The sequence below is a fragment of the Triturus cristatus genome, chromosome 4_1 (genome assembly GCF_964204655.1).
Source record: "Triturus cristatus chromosome 4_1, aTriCri1.1, whole genome shotgun sequence".
NCBI classification, from domain to species: domain Eukaryota; kingdom Metazoa; phylum Chordata; class Amphibia; order Caudata; family Salamandridae; genus Triturus; species Triturus cristatus.
In genome coordinates this window covers 337,212,397-337,231,679 of record NC_140585.1, presented here as the reverse complement: position 1 = coordinate 337,231,679, position 19,283 = coordinate 337,212,397, and positions in this window count along the sequence as shown.

The following is a 19,283-nucleotide window of genomic DNA, read 5'->3' as shown; positions in this document are numbered from 1 at the left end:
AACCACCTATAGAAGAAGCTACCCACTTTTTAAGTTACCATCTTCAGATGCATAACACATGTGAGAATACATATACAAGTAGACATATACCATAGTCATAAGAGCACGCAGACCTTTAAACTTGACAGCTTGCACTTTACATTTGAGTACAGAAAGAGGCGAGAGAAGTACAGAAAGAAACAAGAGATGTGCAGAAAGAAACAAAAGTGGAGAAAGAAGCAACAGAGATGCGGAAAGGGGGAAGTGGGGTAGAGAAAGAGGCAAGAGGAATACAGAAGGAAGCAAGAGAGTTGCAGAAAGAAACAAAAGAAGTGCAGAAAGAAGGAACAGAGGTGCAGAAAGAGGATAGAGGGGAGCAGAAAGAGGGAAAAGGGGTGCAGAAATGACACACAGGTTGCAGAAAGAAGGGACAGAGGTGGAGAAAGAAGCAAGAGAAGTGCAGAAAGAAGCAAAAGAGGTGCATAAATAGGGATGGGGTGGAGAAAGAGGCAAGAGAAGTTCGGAAAGAAGCAACAGAGATGCAAAAACGGGGAACCGGGGTGGAGAAAGTAGCAAGAGGGGTGCAGTCAGAAGCAAAAGAGGTGCAGAAAGAAACAAAAGAAGAGCAGAAAGAAGGAGTAGAGGTACAGAAAGAGGCAAGAGGGGTGCAGAAAGAGAGAAGAGGGGTACAGAAAGAAGCACAAGTGGTGCAGAAAGAAGCAAGAGAGGTGCAGAAAGAAGCAAGAGCAGTACAGATAGAAGCAACCGAGGTGCAGAAAAAGGGAAGAGGAGTGTAAAAAGAGGGAAGAGGGGTACAGAAAGAGGCACAAGGGCTGTAGGAAAGAACCAAAAGAGGTGCAGCAAGAAACAAAAGAAGGGCAGAATGAAGAAATAGAGGTGCAGAAAGAGGCAACAGGGGTGAAAAAAAAGAGGGAAGAGGGGTAGAGAATGAGGCAAGGGGGTTGAGAAAGAAGCAAGAGAGCTGCAGAAAGAAACAACAGAAGTGCAGAAAGAAGGAAGAGAGGTGCAGAGAGAGCCATAAGGGGTGCAGAAAGACGCAAGAGGTGCAGAAAGAAACAAAAGAAGTGCAGGAAAAGGCAATAGGAGTGCAGAAAGAGGGATGAGGGGTGCAGAAAGAGGCACAAGGGGTGCAGAAAGAAGCAAGAGAAGTGCATAAAGAAGCAACAGAGATGCAGAAAGGGGGCAGAGGTGCAGAAAGAGGTAAGAGTGGTACAAAAAGAGAGAAGATGGGTATGAAAGAGGCAAGAGGAGTACAGAAAGAAGCAAGAGTGGTGCAGAAAAAAGGAAGAGGGGTGCATACAGAGGCACAAGGGTTGCAGAAAGAATGGACAGAGGTGCAGAAAGAAGCAGGAGAAGTGCAGAAATAAGCAACAGAGATGCAAAATATTAGAACAGGGGTGGAGAACGTGGCAAGAGGGTTTCAGAAAGTAGCAAGAGAGGTACAGAAAGAAACAAAAGAAGAGTAGAAAGAAGGAACAGAGGTGCAGAAAAAGGCAAGAGGGATGCAGAAAGAGGGAAGGGGATACAGAAAGAGGCATAAGGATTGCAGAAAGAAAGGACAGAGGTGCAGAAAGAAGCAAGAGAAGTGCAGAAAGAGGCAACAGAGGTGCAGAAAGAGGGATGGTGATAGAGAAAGAGGCAACAGAAGTGCAGAAAGAAGCAACAGAGATGCAAAAATGAGGAACGGGTGAAGAATGTGGCAAGAGGGGTGCAGAAAGACACACGAGAGGTGCAGAAAGAAACAAAAGAAGAGCAGAAAGAAGAAATGGAGGTTCAGAAAGAGGCAAGAAGGGTGCACAAAGAGGGAAGGGGTGGAGAAAGAGGCACGAGTGGTGCAGAAAGAAGCAAAGAGATGAAGAAAGAAGCAAGAGTAGTGCAGAAAGAAGCAACAGAGGTGCAGAAAGTGGCAAGAGGGGTGCAAAAAGAGGGAAGAGGGGTGCAGAAAGAGGCACAAGAGATGCAGAAAGAAGCAAGAGATGTACAGGAAGAATCAAAAGAAGTGCAGAAAGAAGGAACAGAGGTGCAGAAAGAGGCAAAGGGGAGAAGAAAGAGGGAAGAGTGGTGGAGAAAGAGGCAAGGGGGTGCAGAAAGAAGCAAGAGAGCTGCTGAAAGAAACAAAAGAAGTGCAGAACGAAGGAACAGAGGTGCAGAAAGAGGCAAGATGCGTGCAGGAAGAGGCAAAAGGGGTGCAGAAAGAGGTGAGAGGTGCAGAAAGAAACAAAAGAAGTACAGAAAGAAGCAAAAGAGGTGCAGAAAGAGGGATGGTGGTAGAGAAAGAGGCAGTAGAAGTGCAGAAAGAAGCAACAGAGATGCAAAAATGAGGAACGGGTGGAGAATGTGGCAAGAGGGGGTGCAGAAAGACACAAGAGAGGTGCAGAAAGAAACAAAAGAAGAGCAGAAAGAAGGAATGGAGGTTCAGAAAGAGGCAAGAAGGGTGCACAAAGAGGGAAGGGGTGGAGAAAGAGGCACGAGTGGTGCAGAAAGAAGCAAAGAGATGAAGAAAGAAACAAAAGAAGTGCAGAAAGAAGAGACAGAGGTGCAGAAAGAGGCAAGAGGGTGCAGAAAGAGGGAAGAGGGGTGTGAAAAAGGCACAAGGGGTGCAGAAAGAAGCAAGAGAGGTACAGAAAGAAGCAAGAGAGTTGCAGAAAGAAACAAAAGAAGTACAGAAAGAAGGAACAAAGGGGCAGAAACAGTCAAGAGGGGTTCAGAAAGAGGGAAAAAGGTTGCAGAAAGAGGTACAAGGATTGCAGAAAGAAGGGGCAGGGGTGCAGAAAGCAAGAGAAGTACAAAAAGAAGCAACAGAAGTGCAGAAAGAGGGATGAGAGGTGGAGAAAGAGGGATGAGTAGTGCAAAAAGAGGCACGAGGGGTGCAGAAAGAAGCAAGAGATATGGAGAAAGAAACAAAAGAAGTGCTGAAAGAAGGAACAGAGGTGCAGAAAGAGGCCACAGCAGTGAAGAAAAAGTAAGAGGGGTGCAGAAAGAGGCACAAGGATTGCATAAAGGAGGGACAGAGGTGCAGAAAGAAGGAAGTGAAGTGCATAAAGAGGCAACAGAGGTGCAAAAAGAGGGATGAGGGGTAGAGAAAGAGGGAAGAGGGGTACAGAAAGAGGCCACAGCAGTAAAGAAAAAGCAAGAGGGGTGCAGGAAGAGGCACAAGGATTGCATAAAGAAGGGACAGAGGTGCAGAAAGAAGGAAGAGAAGTGCAGAAAGAGGCAACAGAGGTGCAGAAAGAGGGATGAGAGGTAGAGAAAGAGGGAAGAGGGGTACAGAAAAAGGCACGAAGGGTGCAGAAAGAAGCAAGAGATGTGAAGAAAGAAACAAAAGAAGTGCTGAAAGAAGGAACAGAGGTGCAGAAAGAGGCAAGAGGAGTGCAAATGAGGGAAGAGGGGTGCAGAAAGAGGCACAAGGATTGCAGAAAGAAGGGACAGAGGTGAAGAAAGATGCAAGAGAAGTGCAGAAAGAGGCAGGAGAACTGCAGAAAGAGGCAAGAGAGCTGCAGAAACAGGTAAAAGAGGTGCAGAAAGAGGCAAGTGAGGTACAGAAACAGGCAAGAGAACTGCAGAAAGAGGCAAGAGAGTTGTAGAAACAGGCAAGAGAGGTGCAGAAAGAAGGAACAGGGGTGCAGAAAGAAGCAAACAATGTGCAGAAAAAGGCAAGAGGGGTGTAAAAAGAGGAAGGAGGGGTACAGAAAGAGGCACGAGGGCTGCAGGAAAGAAGCAAAAGATGTGCAGCAGAAACAAAAGAAGTGCCGAGAGAAGGAACAGAGGGGCAGAAAGAGGCAACAGGGGTGAAGAAAGAGGGAAGAGGGGTGGAGAATGAGGCAAGGGGGTTCAGAAAGAAGCAAGAGAGCTGCAGAAAGAAACAAAAGAAGTGCAGAAAGAAGGAACAGAGGGGCAGAAAGAGGCCTAATGGGCGTAGAAAGAAGCAAGAGGTACAGAAAGAAACAAAAGAAGTGTGGAAAGAAGGAACGGAGGTGCAGAAAGAGGCAAGAGGGGTGCAGAAAGAAACAAACGAAGTACAGGAAAATGCAATAGGAGTGCAGAAAGAGGGAAGAGGGGTGCAGAAAGAGGCACGAGGGGTGCAGAAAGAAGCAAGAGAAGTGCAGAAAGAAGCAAGAGAGGTGCATAAAGAAGCAACAGAGATGCAGAAAGGGGGGAGTGGGTGGAGAAAGAGGGATGCAGAAAGAATGAAGAGAGGTGCAGAAAGAAACAAAAGAAGTGCAAAAAGAAGGAACAGAGGTGCAGAAAGAGGCAAGATGGATGCAGAAAGAGGCAAAAGGGATGCAGAAAGAGGTCAGAGGTACAGAAAGAAATAAAAGAAGTGCAGAAAGAAGGAACAGAGGTACAGAAAGAGGCAAGAGGAGTGCAGAAAGAGGGAAAAGGGATGTGAAAGAGGCACGAGGGGTGCAGAAAGGAGCAAGAGAGGTGCAGAAAGAAACAAGAGAGTGGCAGAAAGAAACAAAAGAAGTACAGAAAGAAGGAACAAAGGTGCAGAAACAGGCAAGAGGGGTGCAGAAAGAAGGAAAAAGTTTGCAGAAAGAGGTACAAGGATTGCAGAAAGAAGGGACGGGGTGCAGAAAGAAGCAAGAGAAGTGCAAAAAGAAGCAACAGAGGTGCAGAAAGAGGGATGAGAGGTGGAGAAAGAGGGAAGAGGGGTGCAAAAAAAGGCACAAGGGGTGCAGAAAGAAGCAAGAGATATGCAGAAAGAAACAAAAGAAGGGCTGAAAAAAGGAACAGAGGTGCAGAAAGAGGCAAGAGGAGTGCAGAAAGAGGGAAAAGGGATGTGAAAGAAGCACAAGAATTGCAGAAAGAAGGGACAGAGGTGCAGAAAGAAGGTAGAGAAGTGCAGGAAGAGGCAACAAAGGTGCAGAAAGAGGGATGAGGGGTAGAGAAAGAGGGAAGAAGGGTACAGAAAGAAGCATGAGGGATGCAGAAAGAAGCAAGAGATGTGAAGAAAGAAACAAAAGAAGTGCAGGAAGAAGGAACAGAGGTGCAGAAAGAGGCAAGAGGAATGCAGAAAGAGGAAAGAGGGGTGCAGAAAGAGGCACAAGGATTGCAGAAAGAAGGGACAGAGGCGAAGAAAGATGCAAGACAAATGCAGAAAGGCAGGAGAACTGCAGAAAGAGGCAAGAGAGTTGCAGAAACAGGTAAAACAGGTGCAGAAAGAGGCATGTAAGGTACAGAAACGGGCAAGAGAACTGCAGAAAGAGGCAAGAGAATTGTAGAAACAGGCAAGAGTGGGGCAGAAAGAAGGAACAGGGTACAAAAACAAATAAGAGAGGTGCAGAAAGAGGGAACAGGGGTGCAGAAAAAGGCAAGAGAAGTGCAGAAAGAATCAACAGAGGTGCAGAAAGTTACAACCAAAGTGCAGAAAGAGGCAAGTGAGGTGCAGAATGAGACAAGAGAGGTGTACAAAGAAACAAGAGAGGTGCAGAAAGAGGGATGTTGAGTTTAGAAAGAGGCAATAGCGATGCAGAAAGAAGCAAGATAAGTGCAGAAAGAAACAACAGATTTGCAGAAAGATGCAAGAAAAGTGCAGAAAGAAGCAACACAAACGCAGAAAGAGGCAAGTGAAGTGCCGAAAGAAGCAACAGAAACGCAGAAAGAGGCAAGAGAACTGTAGAAAGAGGCAAGAGAGTTGCAGAAACAGGCAAAAGGGGTGCAGAAAGAGGGAACAGGTGTGCAGAAAGAGGCAAGAGGGATGCAGACATTTGCAACAGAGGTGCAGAAAGAAGCAAGACCAGTGTAGAAAAAACCAACAGAGGTGCAGACAGAGGCAAGAGGGGTACAGAAAGAGGCAAGAAAAGTGCAGAAAGAAGCAACAGAAGTGTAGAAAAAAGCAAGAGAAGTGCAGAAAAAGGCAAGTGACGTGCAGAAAGAGGCAAGAGTGGTACAGAAAATGGCAAGAGAACTGCAGAAAGAGGCAAGAGGGATGCAAAAAAGGGAAGAAGGGTGCAGAAAAAAGCTAGAGAGGTGCAGAAAGAAGCAAGAGAAGTGCAGAAAGAAGCAAGAGAAGTACAGAAAGAAGCAAGAGAGGTGTAGAAAGTGGAAAGAAGAGTGCAGAAAGAGACAACAGGGGTGCAGAAAGAAGCAAGAGAGGTGCAGAAAGAGGCAAAAGAAGTGCAGAAAGAAGCAACAGAGGTGCAGAATGAGGCGAGAGAACTGCAGGAAGAGGCAAGAAAGTTACAGAAACAGGCAAAAGAGGTGCAGAAAGAGGGAACAGTGGTGCAGACAGAGGCAAGAGAGGTGCAGAAAGTAGGAAGAGTGGTGCAGAAAGAGGCAAGAGGGGTGTAGAAATGTACAAGAGAGGAGCAGAAAGAAGCAAGAGCAGTGCAAAAGAACAAACAGAAGTGCAGAAAGAGGCAAGAGGGGTGCAGAAAGAGGCAAGAGAAGTACAGAAAGAAGCAACAGAGGTGCACAAAGAGGAAAAAAGGGTGCAGAAAGGGAGAAGAGAGGTGTAGAAAGATGCAAGAGAGTTGCGCAAAGAGGGAATAAGGATGCAAAAAGAGGCAAGAGTGTTACAGAAAGAAGCAACAGAGCTGCAGAAAGAAGCAACAGAGGTGTAGAAAGAAGCAAGAAAAGTGCAGAAACAGCCAGGAGAGGTGCAGAAAGAAGGAACAGGGGTGCAGAAAGAAGGAACAGGAGTACAGAAAGAGGCAAAAGAGGTGCAGAAAGAGGGAAGAAGGGTGCAGAAAGAGGCAAAAGGGGTAGAGAAAGAATAAAGTGAGGTGCAGAAAGAGGCAACAAAGGTGTAGAAAGAGGCAAGAGAAGTGCAGAAAGTGGAAGAGATGAGCAGAAAGAAGCAAAAGAAGTGCAGAAAAAGAAAGAAAGGTGCAGAAAAAAGCAACAGAAATGCAGAAAGAGGCAATCGAGTCGCCGAACGAAGCAAGAGTGGTTTGTACACCATTAGTACCAATTTAATACCCACATTTAGCAATAAGTAACAGGTGACTATTCTAGGTTTGCAAAGGGCCTTCAACCACACTGTAACACTTGTTGGTGCATTTTTATTAAAGTTTGAACCAATTGAGCTAGAAACAAGGTTTTCTTTGTTCAAATCTGCAGATTATGCCGCAGATGATGGATTATGTGGCAAATGCAGAAAATGTATAATTGTGCAAAAGTCCGTGCAGCCAAACCGTCGCATAAATCCAGTGGCCCTGCTCATACCTCTGACTAGGTCCAGAAGTGCTTCTCAGTGGTTCCTTCTTGTTTTTTGTCTCATTGAGTTTATCGTTTAGCTTCTATGGAAACAAAGAAGACTAAACCTGAAGTTACCACTCAACAATACAGAGTATCATACCACACAATTACTCTCCATAACATATAATCCCACTCTACATAATTCCTGTGCACTAAATACCACATACTTTCTATCCACATAATTTCACTGCACAACATACCACATAATTCCACTACACACAACCTATATCCACTCCACTCCACTCCACTCCAAGAAACATTAATAAAACACTTTTACATTTACAATGCGAATAGCTCTAACTCTCGCAAATGTGCGTTATATGTGCTGAGTGAACTCTCGTGAATGATCCCTTTCCCACCCCCACCCACTGAAGCATCCCAAACATGCCAGAGGAAACATTCCCTCCCCCTCCCTCAAAAACCAACAAACCCAAGAACAATCTGCATACAGGTCTGCAGTAAGGAGCAGGGGGTTAACTCCTAGGCTCATGCACGGTCACTCTCTGTCCTCAGAGTAACAGGACAATGGAAAGACCACACTCAACGAGGGCGAAGGCGCACAGTGCAAAGAGTTAGTAACCCCTTGTGTGTCACTTATCTGGCTAGTAGTGCCAGGTATCCCAGTCTGCCGGATCTGTGCATTAAGTTCATTTGGTACTGCGACGGTACAGTGCCTCAAGTGCAACTTGAGTTGCAACAGCATGTTGCAGGTGATAGTTATTCTGTGGCTGTAGAAGGTGATCTTGGTGATGCATCCGGAGAGACGGAGGAATTGTTGTGGCGTTTAAGGCATTTCAGGAAGTCTTCTACCTGTTGCGGGTTAGTATAGAAAGATTGCTTGCCTTGGTGCGTGGCTCACAGGCGGGCCGGATATAGGAGAGCATAATCAATTTGAGCTTGACAAAGATTTTGCTTAGCGGGGTTGAACTTGCGTCTTTCCTCCTGCACCGCAGTCAGGAAATCCGGCTAGAGAGTGAACTTGTTTCCCTCGAATATGGGTTGGCGTTTCTCCCGAGCCATCTTGAGAGCCACATCTCGGTCCCGGTAATTTAGGAGCCGAGCAATGATGGTGCACCCTTTCGATTATGAATTGGGAAGAAAAGGATACAGCGCCAATAGTGTCTTGGAAAAGTCTCTCTATGAATTCTTCCATTCTGCCAGTATTGGTACTCTCGGGAATGCCAAGAACTTGTATATTATTCCTCCTGCTGCGTGCTTCAAGAACTTTGTTTTTCGCAGCAATGATTTTAAACAGTTTGTCCATTTGCTCCACATGTTCCTGGATGTTGGAGGTGTTGTCTTCCACTTCTGAAACGCGGCGTTCTGTTTCTTTGATGCGCTCGTCATGACCATCTAACTTGTGGACAATGGCATCCATCCAGTTGGTCATTGCGTCCATTTTTTCTGCGATGGAGGTTAGACTTTGCCGCACCACTAGAGGAAGAGATTTTATGTCTTCCTCTTGCAAGGGGGTCGCACCCTGTGCAGTGTCCTCTCTGCCTCCTCTGAGCCCTCCTGTTGTGAGTGGCCGCTCCTCTTGGTTTCAAAGGTCAGCCAAGTTTGTTTGATGTCTGCCTTACCCATGTTTAGGATGTTGAGACAGGCGTTGCGGTGCCAGCTGATGTGTGAGTGGTGGTGGTTCACCTGATGCGGTGTGCGGGAGGCATGAGCTTTGAACCGGGCAGTGCCAGGCAACGGCAGTGGGAAGAAGTGTTGATCCCCACAACGGCCGCAGCTCAGGACACGTCACAGCAAAAAAGGCATGGCGAGGAAGTCAGGCACCTGGGGGGGTGCAGTACCACTGAAACGATGGCCTCAAGTAGCGCACGCTATGGCGGCAATCGAGGGGCGACCATCAAAGGTGGAGGCTCATCCAAGGCGTGGCTGGGGTAGCCTCGGAGTCGCGAAGGAAGGCTATGCCATTTGGATCATTTTGAAGTAGCGCGGAGTGTCAGGTAGGCCACCATCAACGATCTGCGCTGCTGGACAGTGTAACAAGCCAGTATAAGGCAGGATCACTAACATGCTAGCAGCCACCATCCCACCAGGCAGCAAAAGTACAGGCTGGAATAGTCCATGATTAGCTGTGGGTGGCAGGGGCAGGGGATATCTCAGCGGAGACGGCAAGCGAGAGTCCCTCCCAGGAGACGAGTGTGTAATCGGGTGTGCACTCTCAGTGGACCTTAGTGTCATTGACTGGGCGAAGAGCAACTGACACAACTGAGCCCACTAATTCTATGTAGGAATCTGGCCAGGAAAGCTTTGTTCTGTGAGATGTGGGAGTGCCTACATAGTAGAGGGCATCCTTGTGATGTCGCCGGCACCTCCCGGGCGATATGGCAGCATGGCGGTGAAGGGCTGCAGGAGCGGTAAGTGGCAATACCTTGATTCCTCACGGTGCCTATCGGGGGCTCACCACTTTGCTTTGATCGGCTCAGCTCTGTTGGCAGGATTAGCGTGTCCGTGCTCTGGCGGCAGGCTACAGCGGCGTCTCACAGCGCACCGGGGACTGATAGCCGGGGGCCTCGATGCTGAGTGGAGGGGCCTTCCTCGTCACTGCCTCCCCGGATATGCAGGGGAAGGAATCTTCAAGAGCACGCTGGGGGCAAAGCGGAGTGCACTCACCCCTATGGTGGAAAGGCAGCAGGGATTTCAGCCAAGACCGGAATTGGGCCCAGTTGCCACGTGGGCACAGCGGCACTTGCGTGCCGGGCTCCACCCCTCAGAGGCTCCAGGCAGAGCAGTCCTCTCCGGCGGTGTCCACAGGGAAGCGTCACAGCGGCAGTCAGCAGCGCGCCACCCACCTCAAACTTGCGCAGCCAATTCACTGGGTCCTAGTCACCATAGTGGTGCAACTGGATGCAGATTAGGATCTCATGGGCAGGATAAATGATCGGATAATTGTACCGAGCTGCGGGAGCCTCACGGCAGTACGGCTTTTATTGCTCATGAGCAACCTAGCGCCTCCGTCCATCATGACCTCTTGATGGATCGTCTGTCGGAGTGTGGGGTCCAGGGCAAAGCATGGAAGTTACTAAAAACCTTTCTAACTAACAGAACACAAATTGTGTCCCTGGATAAATTCTACTCCAAACCTTTTTCCCTACCTTGTTGAGTGCCGCAGGGTCATCCCTTAGCCCTACTCTTTTTAATGTGTACGTATCGTCCTAGGCTCCCCTGATTAGATCCTTCGGCATTAGTCTTACCTCCTCTGAGGTCGATATGAAAATTGTTGTGTCTCTGCTGCTAGGACATGAATCAGGGAAGAGCAAGAGGTTCCATGAATGCATGGAAGCAGTTAAAATCTGATGACACAGAATTGCTTGAAGTTCAACTCAGGCAAAACTGAGATCATCATGTTCGGAAATAATGCCAACTTGGTGATTAGATAAACACTACGGCCTCAGACACTTTCCACTTTATCAGAATGATTAAAAAGATAAAGCCGTTCCTGCCAGAAGATAGTCAACAATGGCCTCTATTAGAATATTCAAGAACGATATTTAAATAAACTGCAAATTCTGCAAAATGTGGCAGCAAAACTTCTTACGGGCACACCAAAAATGTTCTCGGTTTCCAAGGAAATCAAAAGACTACATTGGTTGCCAATCAGGAAATGAATGTGTTTTAAATCTTTATGCACAGTGTTCAAGGCTCTACATGGGCTGAGACCAGAATACTTGAAACGGTGGTTTCAATGGTACACCCCCAAAAGAACCCTGCGCTCACTAAGAGCCAAAATGGTGATCGTACCCCCCATCAAGAAAGCTACATGGTGTGGGAGAAGCTTCATCACATGCGCAGCAAAGGCCTGGAACGATCTCCCCTGCCATCTTAGGAATACCACTGATCTTCTTGTATTCAGAAAGGAATTAAAAACCTGGCTTTTTAACGTATACAATCTCCATAAGAACTTGAACTCAGAGAGGTAGCAGTCAGCACCAGGACATCCCCAGGTAACCGCTGCGCTTTAGAAATGTATATAACATAATATAACATGTATGAGTGAGTGTCTGAGAATGTCAGTGCATGCATCAGTGTGTGCTTTGTTGTGCCATTATATGTATCAGTGTGTCCCTGGGTGTCTGAGTGTATGTCTCAGTGAATATGTGAGTGTGTGAGTGAATGCATCAGTGTGTGCCTGGGTGTATCAGTATCGAATGAGTGTTTCCTGTGGTGTCTGACTATGTGTATGAGTGAGTGGCTGAGTGTGTCAGTGAAAGTATCAGTGTGTGCTTGGGTGTGTCAGTATATGTGTGAGTGACTCCCAGAGTGTCTGAGTATCAGTGAGCATCTGAGTGAAGCAGTGAATGTGTCTCTGTATTTGCTTACCTATGTCAGTATATGTATGAGTGTGTCTTGGGGTGTCTGACTCTATGTATGAGTGAGTGTGTGAGAGTCAGTCATTGCATTAGTGTGTTCTTGTGTTTCTCAGTATATGTTTGAGAGTGCACTAGGATGTCAGACTGAACATCTGACTGACTGCCTGAGTATGTTAGTGAATGTATTAGTGTGTCTTTGGGTAAGTCACTATATGTATGAACCTGTCCCGGGAGGTTTGAGTGTATGTATCAGTGAGTGTATGAGTGAGCTTGTGAATGCATCAGTTTATTTGCTTGGCTGTGGTACTATATGTATGAGTGTGTCCTGGGTGCCTGAGTGTTTGCATCAGTGAGTGTGTAAGTGTCTCAGTGACTGTATCAGTGTATGTGTAGGTGTGTTGGTATATGTATGAATGTGTGACAGGGTATATGAATATATGCTTGGGTGTTTCAGTGCATGCAACTGTATCTGCTTAGAAGTGTGAGTGTGTACATCAGTGTGTGCCTGGGTGTCTTAGTGTACTTATTAGTGTATACCTGTGTGTTTGAGGGTATACATCAGGGTTTTAATGGATGTGCAGGTATATGTATCACTGTGTGGGTTTGTCAGTGTATCCATAAGTGTGAGGTTGGGTATACCAATCTATACCATCAGTGTGTGCATGGATGTGTCAGTATCTGTATCAATGTCTGCTTGGGTTTGTCAGTGTATGCAGGAATGTCTGCCTTTCTGTGTTAATGGATGTATTATAAAGGGTAAATATGCAATTAGTCACCTACATTACTGCAATAAATGGTGCCATTGATATGTGGCAAAAGAGAGAAAACATAAATAAAAGTTATTGTTACATGTTATAAATTTGGATAGCAAAGTTTAAGTTTCTGCAATAGAAATGTTCATGTTAATAATAAAACATTACACACGTTCATCATTGTAAAGCAATTTTACAGTCAATTTAAACATTTCATTTTCCCTTTTTTGCTGTTCTCAGCTTTCATACTTGTACTCTGTAACCAATGCAATGTATGATGCTTCATCCTTAAACAGTGGGGAAAAAAATATTTATTCAGATTGTAGAAATTAAAAACAGAACTGCACAGTGTGGCACTATAAATAAGTGACACTCTACATTGAACTCACTACAAATAATCAATACATTGTTTTAGCAATAGCTACTGAACTAATTTGAAGAAACATATCAGAAAAAAATAATATGTTGTAATATTACAAGTAGTCCATTACTCGAAATAGATCTAAAGCACATTCACATTTTTTAGTCCGTTTTGAAGACATCAGCCCTAGTAGGATGAATGATATATTAAACACTGATGAGCCATGTAGAACAAACACTGTATACCACTTTTAACCAGTAATCCTCCTTAGAACTTTGGTTGAAGAAAGAAGAGCTATGCAGTTGGAAGTTTGAAAGGCAGTGTTTGTTTCAATGTGAGCTTGCTGTTGTTGCATTCAGTCCATCCACTTACACTTCTTAAGTACACAGTGTAGTGTCATGAGGTGAAGTCTTTCATGAAAGATGTTAGCCATAGTAGTATATGTTCTTCCAGAAATTTACATTTGTCTGCTTTGAAGTTTGTAATTTCAGTTTTCATATTAGACCCATCTGCTCTGTATCATTGTGGCATTAATATAATGTATTTCCCACTTCTCTGTAACTGCACTGTAGACATACAATCTGATCTATAATTTGGGCTGGCCATATTTTGGTTAGCCTTTTTGATCCTTCTGTCATAAGGCACAGTTTTGGAATTTGGTAATGTTAAGTAGAGAAATCATTCAGAATTGATTTGTGTGATAGATGTAAAAGTGCAATCTTCACAATCACGGTTCCATGTGTAACTTAGTCCAAACAAGTCATCAATATTTACTTCTTCTTGTTCCAAGGTTGACCATAATAAATGCCTGTGCATCTTGTTGAGTGTTGACAGTAAATGCTACAGATCCACTATATATGTCTACTAGTTCTCAAATGCTTGAAGTCAGTCAAGAAGTCAGTCAAATGCTTGAAGTAGAATGTACTACAACCCCATCACTGTGTAAGCATTCCAGCAAATGACACCATTGAGAGCAGAATGGGTTGTCTGCTTTATGTTGAATTGCATTTATAAATAGCAGTAAATGGAAGAGTACATTTAGAACCACATTAGCAAAGCAGTTGACACCATTACTATTTTCCAACTGGAAACCTACAATATCATCCTCATTTATCAGTTTCTCCTTGTTAACATGTTCCCCCTTGTCTTTCTTTTGCTTCTTTAGAGGAACATACATCAATTGTTTTGTTAGCTTGCATTTAGGACAGATTATCTGTTTTTCATAAATAGAATACTGTCCTAAGTGAGGTGTATATACACCTCTTAACCGACCGTACCCTCTGACACAACTTGCATCGGCACTAAGTTTGTTTTCATCAAAATCAACCAAAAACAATCTGTAAAATGTTCTAACTCGGGATAATGCTACATATGACATACCTTCTTTGAATACACTACTTCCAATTTTAATAAAAGCTTAATTTACACTTAAACCTTGTGATTCATGGATAGTTACAGCATACGCTAGAGAAAGTGGGAACTGCTGTCGCTGAACATACAAATCTTTTACAATCAAGAAAACGTTCAATACATTGACCAATCTGCTTCAAGCCATCAGTTTGATCAAGTTTTATTGTTAAGTAGTCAACCTCATCCTTATTTGGAAAATTAATTAAATAAATCACTTTACCCATCGAACCATTTACTAATCCTTCCTCAATATTTAAATTACGCTGCCAAATTATTGTACAGTTTCTGTATACACGTAAAGACTTTTCTAACCATGCAGTCCCAGATACAGAATTCTCCAATAAATCCAACTTGTTTGCAGTTTTGCAGTTGATAGTATTGTCACTCCCTGTTTTCCATTTTGTCAATAGCCGTGAGTTCCAAAATTTCTTGTTTTACCAATTTTGGTAATTCATTAAATGTTGAGCGCTCTTGGAGGGTAGGCTTTAAACACACTATGGATTTGCCTTTTTCTATGAAATTGAACATTAGCTGAGATGCTGTGCTGTTAGAGGAGAATGAAGGCAAGCATCAAATTTGATACCACGCATACCTCAACAATAATTAAAAGCTTCAGTTTCTTTAATACTCTAGACACCTTATGAAAAGCTTTACCAGATAACTTCTGGTATGACAGTTTATTGTTGTGTTCGACAGGTTGTATTAGTAGTTGATGTGGAGTAAATCCTTTAACATTATATGCAGCTAATCCAGTTGGTGATGTTACTATACACAATACATTTGATTCTGTTGTCCTCTGTAGGAATGCATGAAGAACTTTAATTAAAAAAGTTTTTCTGGTGCCCACTTGACCACTGATGTATAGTAGTATTGGTTTAAACAAAGAACATTCACATTCTTTGTTGTCGTGCAGAAATCCATTCTCTATTACTTCAATATGCATTTATTTCTGTTTGTTATATAGTTGTTCTACTAAATGTTCAAAATGAACAGTTTCCTCTCTTGCTTGTTGCATTGAAGTCTCCCCATCATTCATTGCTAGGTCTGCTTCATTTTGAATAAATGGTTGTCTATGGGGATCTTGAGTCAGTGGTCCAGAACTCTGGCTGCTTTGTGAACTCTCCTTAACTACCTCAGCAGCAATAATTTCTTCCTGTTCAATCTTTTCTTTCAACATTTGCAAGTAGTGTGGAAAGGCTGAATGCTGTCTGTCACAGCATTGAAATAATCTTCACAGCAGTTATAGTCTCCAAGTAGTTCTGATTCAGCATGCCAAGGCTTGAAGAGTTGTACAACTGTCAAATAGAAAAACTCTCTTCTATCTGGAGCTTAGCACTTAAGTTTTCTGTGGTTAATTAGATTTCCCTTTGAGTGTTTCACCAAACTACCATCACATCCAACTACTGTATATTTTCCTTCTTCTATGCTTTCTATTATATTGCTTTTGCATCTGTAGTGGTCAAGTATGTCATAAAGGCACATGTTTTCCAGATGTGGACTCCTTCTTTGATAGCACGTATCCAGCATATTAGATTTCACGATGTCTGTGCTCTCCGGGTCAAACTCTGCTTGGTACTTATTTTCTGGGAAAGACTTCAAGACTCTATTTCGTCTAATTGCCAGGCCTAGACTTACTCAAACAATTCCCCATGACTTTGAAAATGAACTGCCCGAACTCAAACGGTCACAGCACTCATATGAACCTATTGGACCTGGCCCTTATTGCAGAGCTATCCCCAAACATTTTGCCTTCTTCCTCCTATTTTTTTTAGACCTGTTTTTGTTGGTTGTAGGACTCTTGGCACTTTACCACTGCTCATCACTGCTAAAGTCCAAGTGTTCCCTTTCTAAAATGTATTGGTGATTAGTTTATCCGTGACTGGCACATTTGATTTACTTGTATGTCCCTAGTAAAGTGCATCAGGTGTGCCCAGGTCCTGTAAATCAAATGCTGCTAGTAGGACTGCAGCACCGGTTGTGCCACCCATATGAGTGTTTCCTCTAAAGGTCTGTCTCCAGAGGAGCTAGAGAACAGGTGGAAAGCCAGAAAGCTCAAGTTGGAGATGGCAAAACATGAATTGGAGATGAAGCGAAAGAAATGGAAGGTGGAGAGAAGTGAAATGATTTTAGCTCATGAGCTGAGCATGAGAGAGCTGGAGTTGGAAGTCAGTCCAGTTCAGATGGTGGCAATCAAAGTACCATGTCCAGTACAGAAGAAACTTTCCACATACCCAGAGTCTAGGTTCCTGACTTCAAGGAGGGGAATGACATACACAGGGTGGTTCATGCACATGAGGTAGCTCTAGAGGTTCTCAGGGTCCCTGAGGAGGATTTGGAAACTGGCATGGTGAGTCATATTCCTATTAGTGGGTAGGACACTCTACTGGCTCTAGAAGGGAGTGACAGGGAGAGCTGTACCCCCATTGCGTAAGCCCTAGTAAAGACATATGGAGACACCCCAGAATAGTGTGGGTTGAGTTTCAATGACAGTCAGATACTGTCTCATCAGTCTTGTGAGGGTGAGATGGGGTACTTTTTCAAGGCACTGGATGGTTGGGTGGAGAATAGTATGGTTAACACATGTCATGTGAGGGGCAGGACAATTTTATTGCTGGGGAGCATATATTTAGTCACTGTTTTCCAGAGCTATGCCAACAGTAGGTGGAATGTGAGAACTCTGACTCTAGGGAGCTTGGCCTGGAGACAGACCTCTTGATGGATGCCAGAGGATCTGATGAGGCATTGGGGAGTAATCCTAAAGGGAGCAGCTCAGGTTTCCCTCAACAGAAGGAGGCGAGGGAGATTCACATTAGACCAGTTTGGTCCCAGTGTAGTTGGATGGATAGAGAATCCCATGTCCTTTCTCAGAGTAGAAGGATAGGTGGGGGTGGGTAGAGGCCCAGGTTGCCCAAACCCCAGTCCCAGAGCCCGGATGGTTCCCATAGAGAGCCCCAGGAGACAGACCTAGTCTGTACCAGGAGACCATCCGCTGAGGGAGACCCCATAGTGTCAGGAGAACTTGGGGTAGGGGGTGACTGTCACCAGCGGTCCATGAGTTCTAGTGTCTGGCAGTACCACTCCAGAGAGGAGGGTGCAGAAGTCCAGATGGAGGGGTGAGAGGGAGAGACAGTCTCCAGTGGGAGGACCAGTGGGTCAGGGGTTTCCATCTCTGAAGTCAGAGCACCCCAGGACTGACCCTGGTGATGGCACTTCTGGCTAGGGAGGGCTCCATGGTCTGTCAGATGGACAGGGGGCAGGAGACCATTGCCAGGCATGGTCTTGCACAACACTTACAGTAAGTGTTTTCCTTGGGGGGTAGTTCTACTTCTATGGAACATGCTCAGCCTGAGGGTACAGACCCTTGGTTGGGGGACCAGTTGCAGGAAGCACTAATGAACTTGTGGGAGAATTGTGCTTACACAAGCGCCATGACAGTTCTGAAGTCTGGGGGTACCTCTCCACACTGGAAGGTGCAAGACTACAGAGGGGAGGACAGGGTGTGGGAGAGCCCACCTCGGCCTCCTGTTCAGCCTCAGGGCACAGATCCTGTGCTGAGTGACCAGTATCAGGATACTAGCCCTGAACTGGTGGGAGGGAAAGCAGACAAAGGGTGCCAGTCATCTGGGGCTACCGCCCCCCACTCTGAGTAACCACAGAGGTTGGGGAGCCCTGAAAGTCCTAGGGCCTGGCTTTTGTCACTGACAGCTGTTAGTGGCCACTGTGGGCTGCTATCCAGGTGGACAGAGATGCTCTTGGGTTGGGGACAGGAGTCACACCCAGAGGGTGGAATGGGCCACATCACTATGTTGCCCGTGGTCGTACTGTCTGCCTACTGGGATACATCTGTGAGCAAAGTAAGGGTAGGTGCTGCACAGATGGGATTCACAGGTCAGGAGAAGGATTCTCCATGGATTAGCTTAGTGGGACCTGAGAGTATTGGCAGAAGGATCCAACTGGTATCAGAAAGGCATAGAACTGGAAAATGCTCCTGCTGTTGCAGGCCAGGGTCCATGTTCTATCACTCTAAGCAGGGAAGTCCATCAAGGTATTGATTAGTCTACCCTGGCTTTAAGCTGGAAGGGGGTTGTGTTCGATCTAGCCCTTTTTGCAAGGTTATCTCCAAAGCTTTTACTTTCTTCTTCTATTCTTTCTGACCTGTTTTTGTTGGTTGTAGGACTCTGGGCACTTTACTACTGCTAACCAGTGGTAAAATAAATATCTCTATCTAAATTGTATTGGTGATTGGTTTATCCATGATTGGCATGTTTTATTTACTAGTAAGTCCCTAGTAAAGTGCACAAGGTGTGCCCAGGGCCTGTAAATCAAATTCTACTAGAGACCTGCAGCACTGATTGTGCCACCCACTTGAATAGACCTACAAACATGTCTCAGACCTGCCACTGCAGTATCTGTGTGTACAGTTTTAAACTGGCATTTCAACCTGGCAAGTATGCCCATTTCCCACTTGCCAGGCCCAAACCTTCCCTTTTATCACATGTCAGGCACCCTTAAGGTAGGCCCAGGGTAGCCCCATGGGCAGGGTGCAGTATATTTAAAATGTAGGACATGTACTGGTGTGTTTTACATGTCCTAAATTGAGTTTAGTGAAATTTCGTTTTCACTATTTCAAAGATAGGGTAACATAGGGATTGCCTTGAAATATCTTTTAATTGTAATTTCCTATTGGTAACATATATAGATTTGGAGTTTGGGGTCTCTGAACTTACAATTTTAAAAAACAACATTAGGTGAAGTTGGTTTTAAATTTGCGTGTTTGAAAATAGCACTTTTAAAAAGTGGGCATTTTCTTTCTTAGCCATTCAATGCCTCTGCATGTCTGTAGAATATACGTCTGGGTTGGCTGACAGTTGGGCTCTTGTGCATTCACTCTTGATAGTCACACAAAGGGAGTTGAGGTGTGTCTTGCATATTCTGATGACCCATCACCAGGCTGATGGGCCTTCCTAAGCTAGAGTGGTGGGAGGAGTTGTCACTGACACCTGTGCCTGTCCTCACACAAAGCTGTCTCCATTGCCCTGTAGTGTGTCTGGATCCAGGTCAGAAAAAAACACAGTGTCTTGTGCATGGCAAAAACTTTCATTTGAAGGCAGAAAGGGGTATATATATTGCACCTCTGACACCCCAAAATCACAACACTTCTGGACTGAGGACATTCTGCCAGCTAAAAGAGTTGGATGCTGTAGGAGGGACAGCCACTCTGCCTGTTGCTTTGTT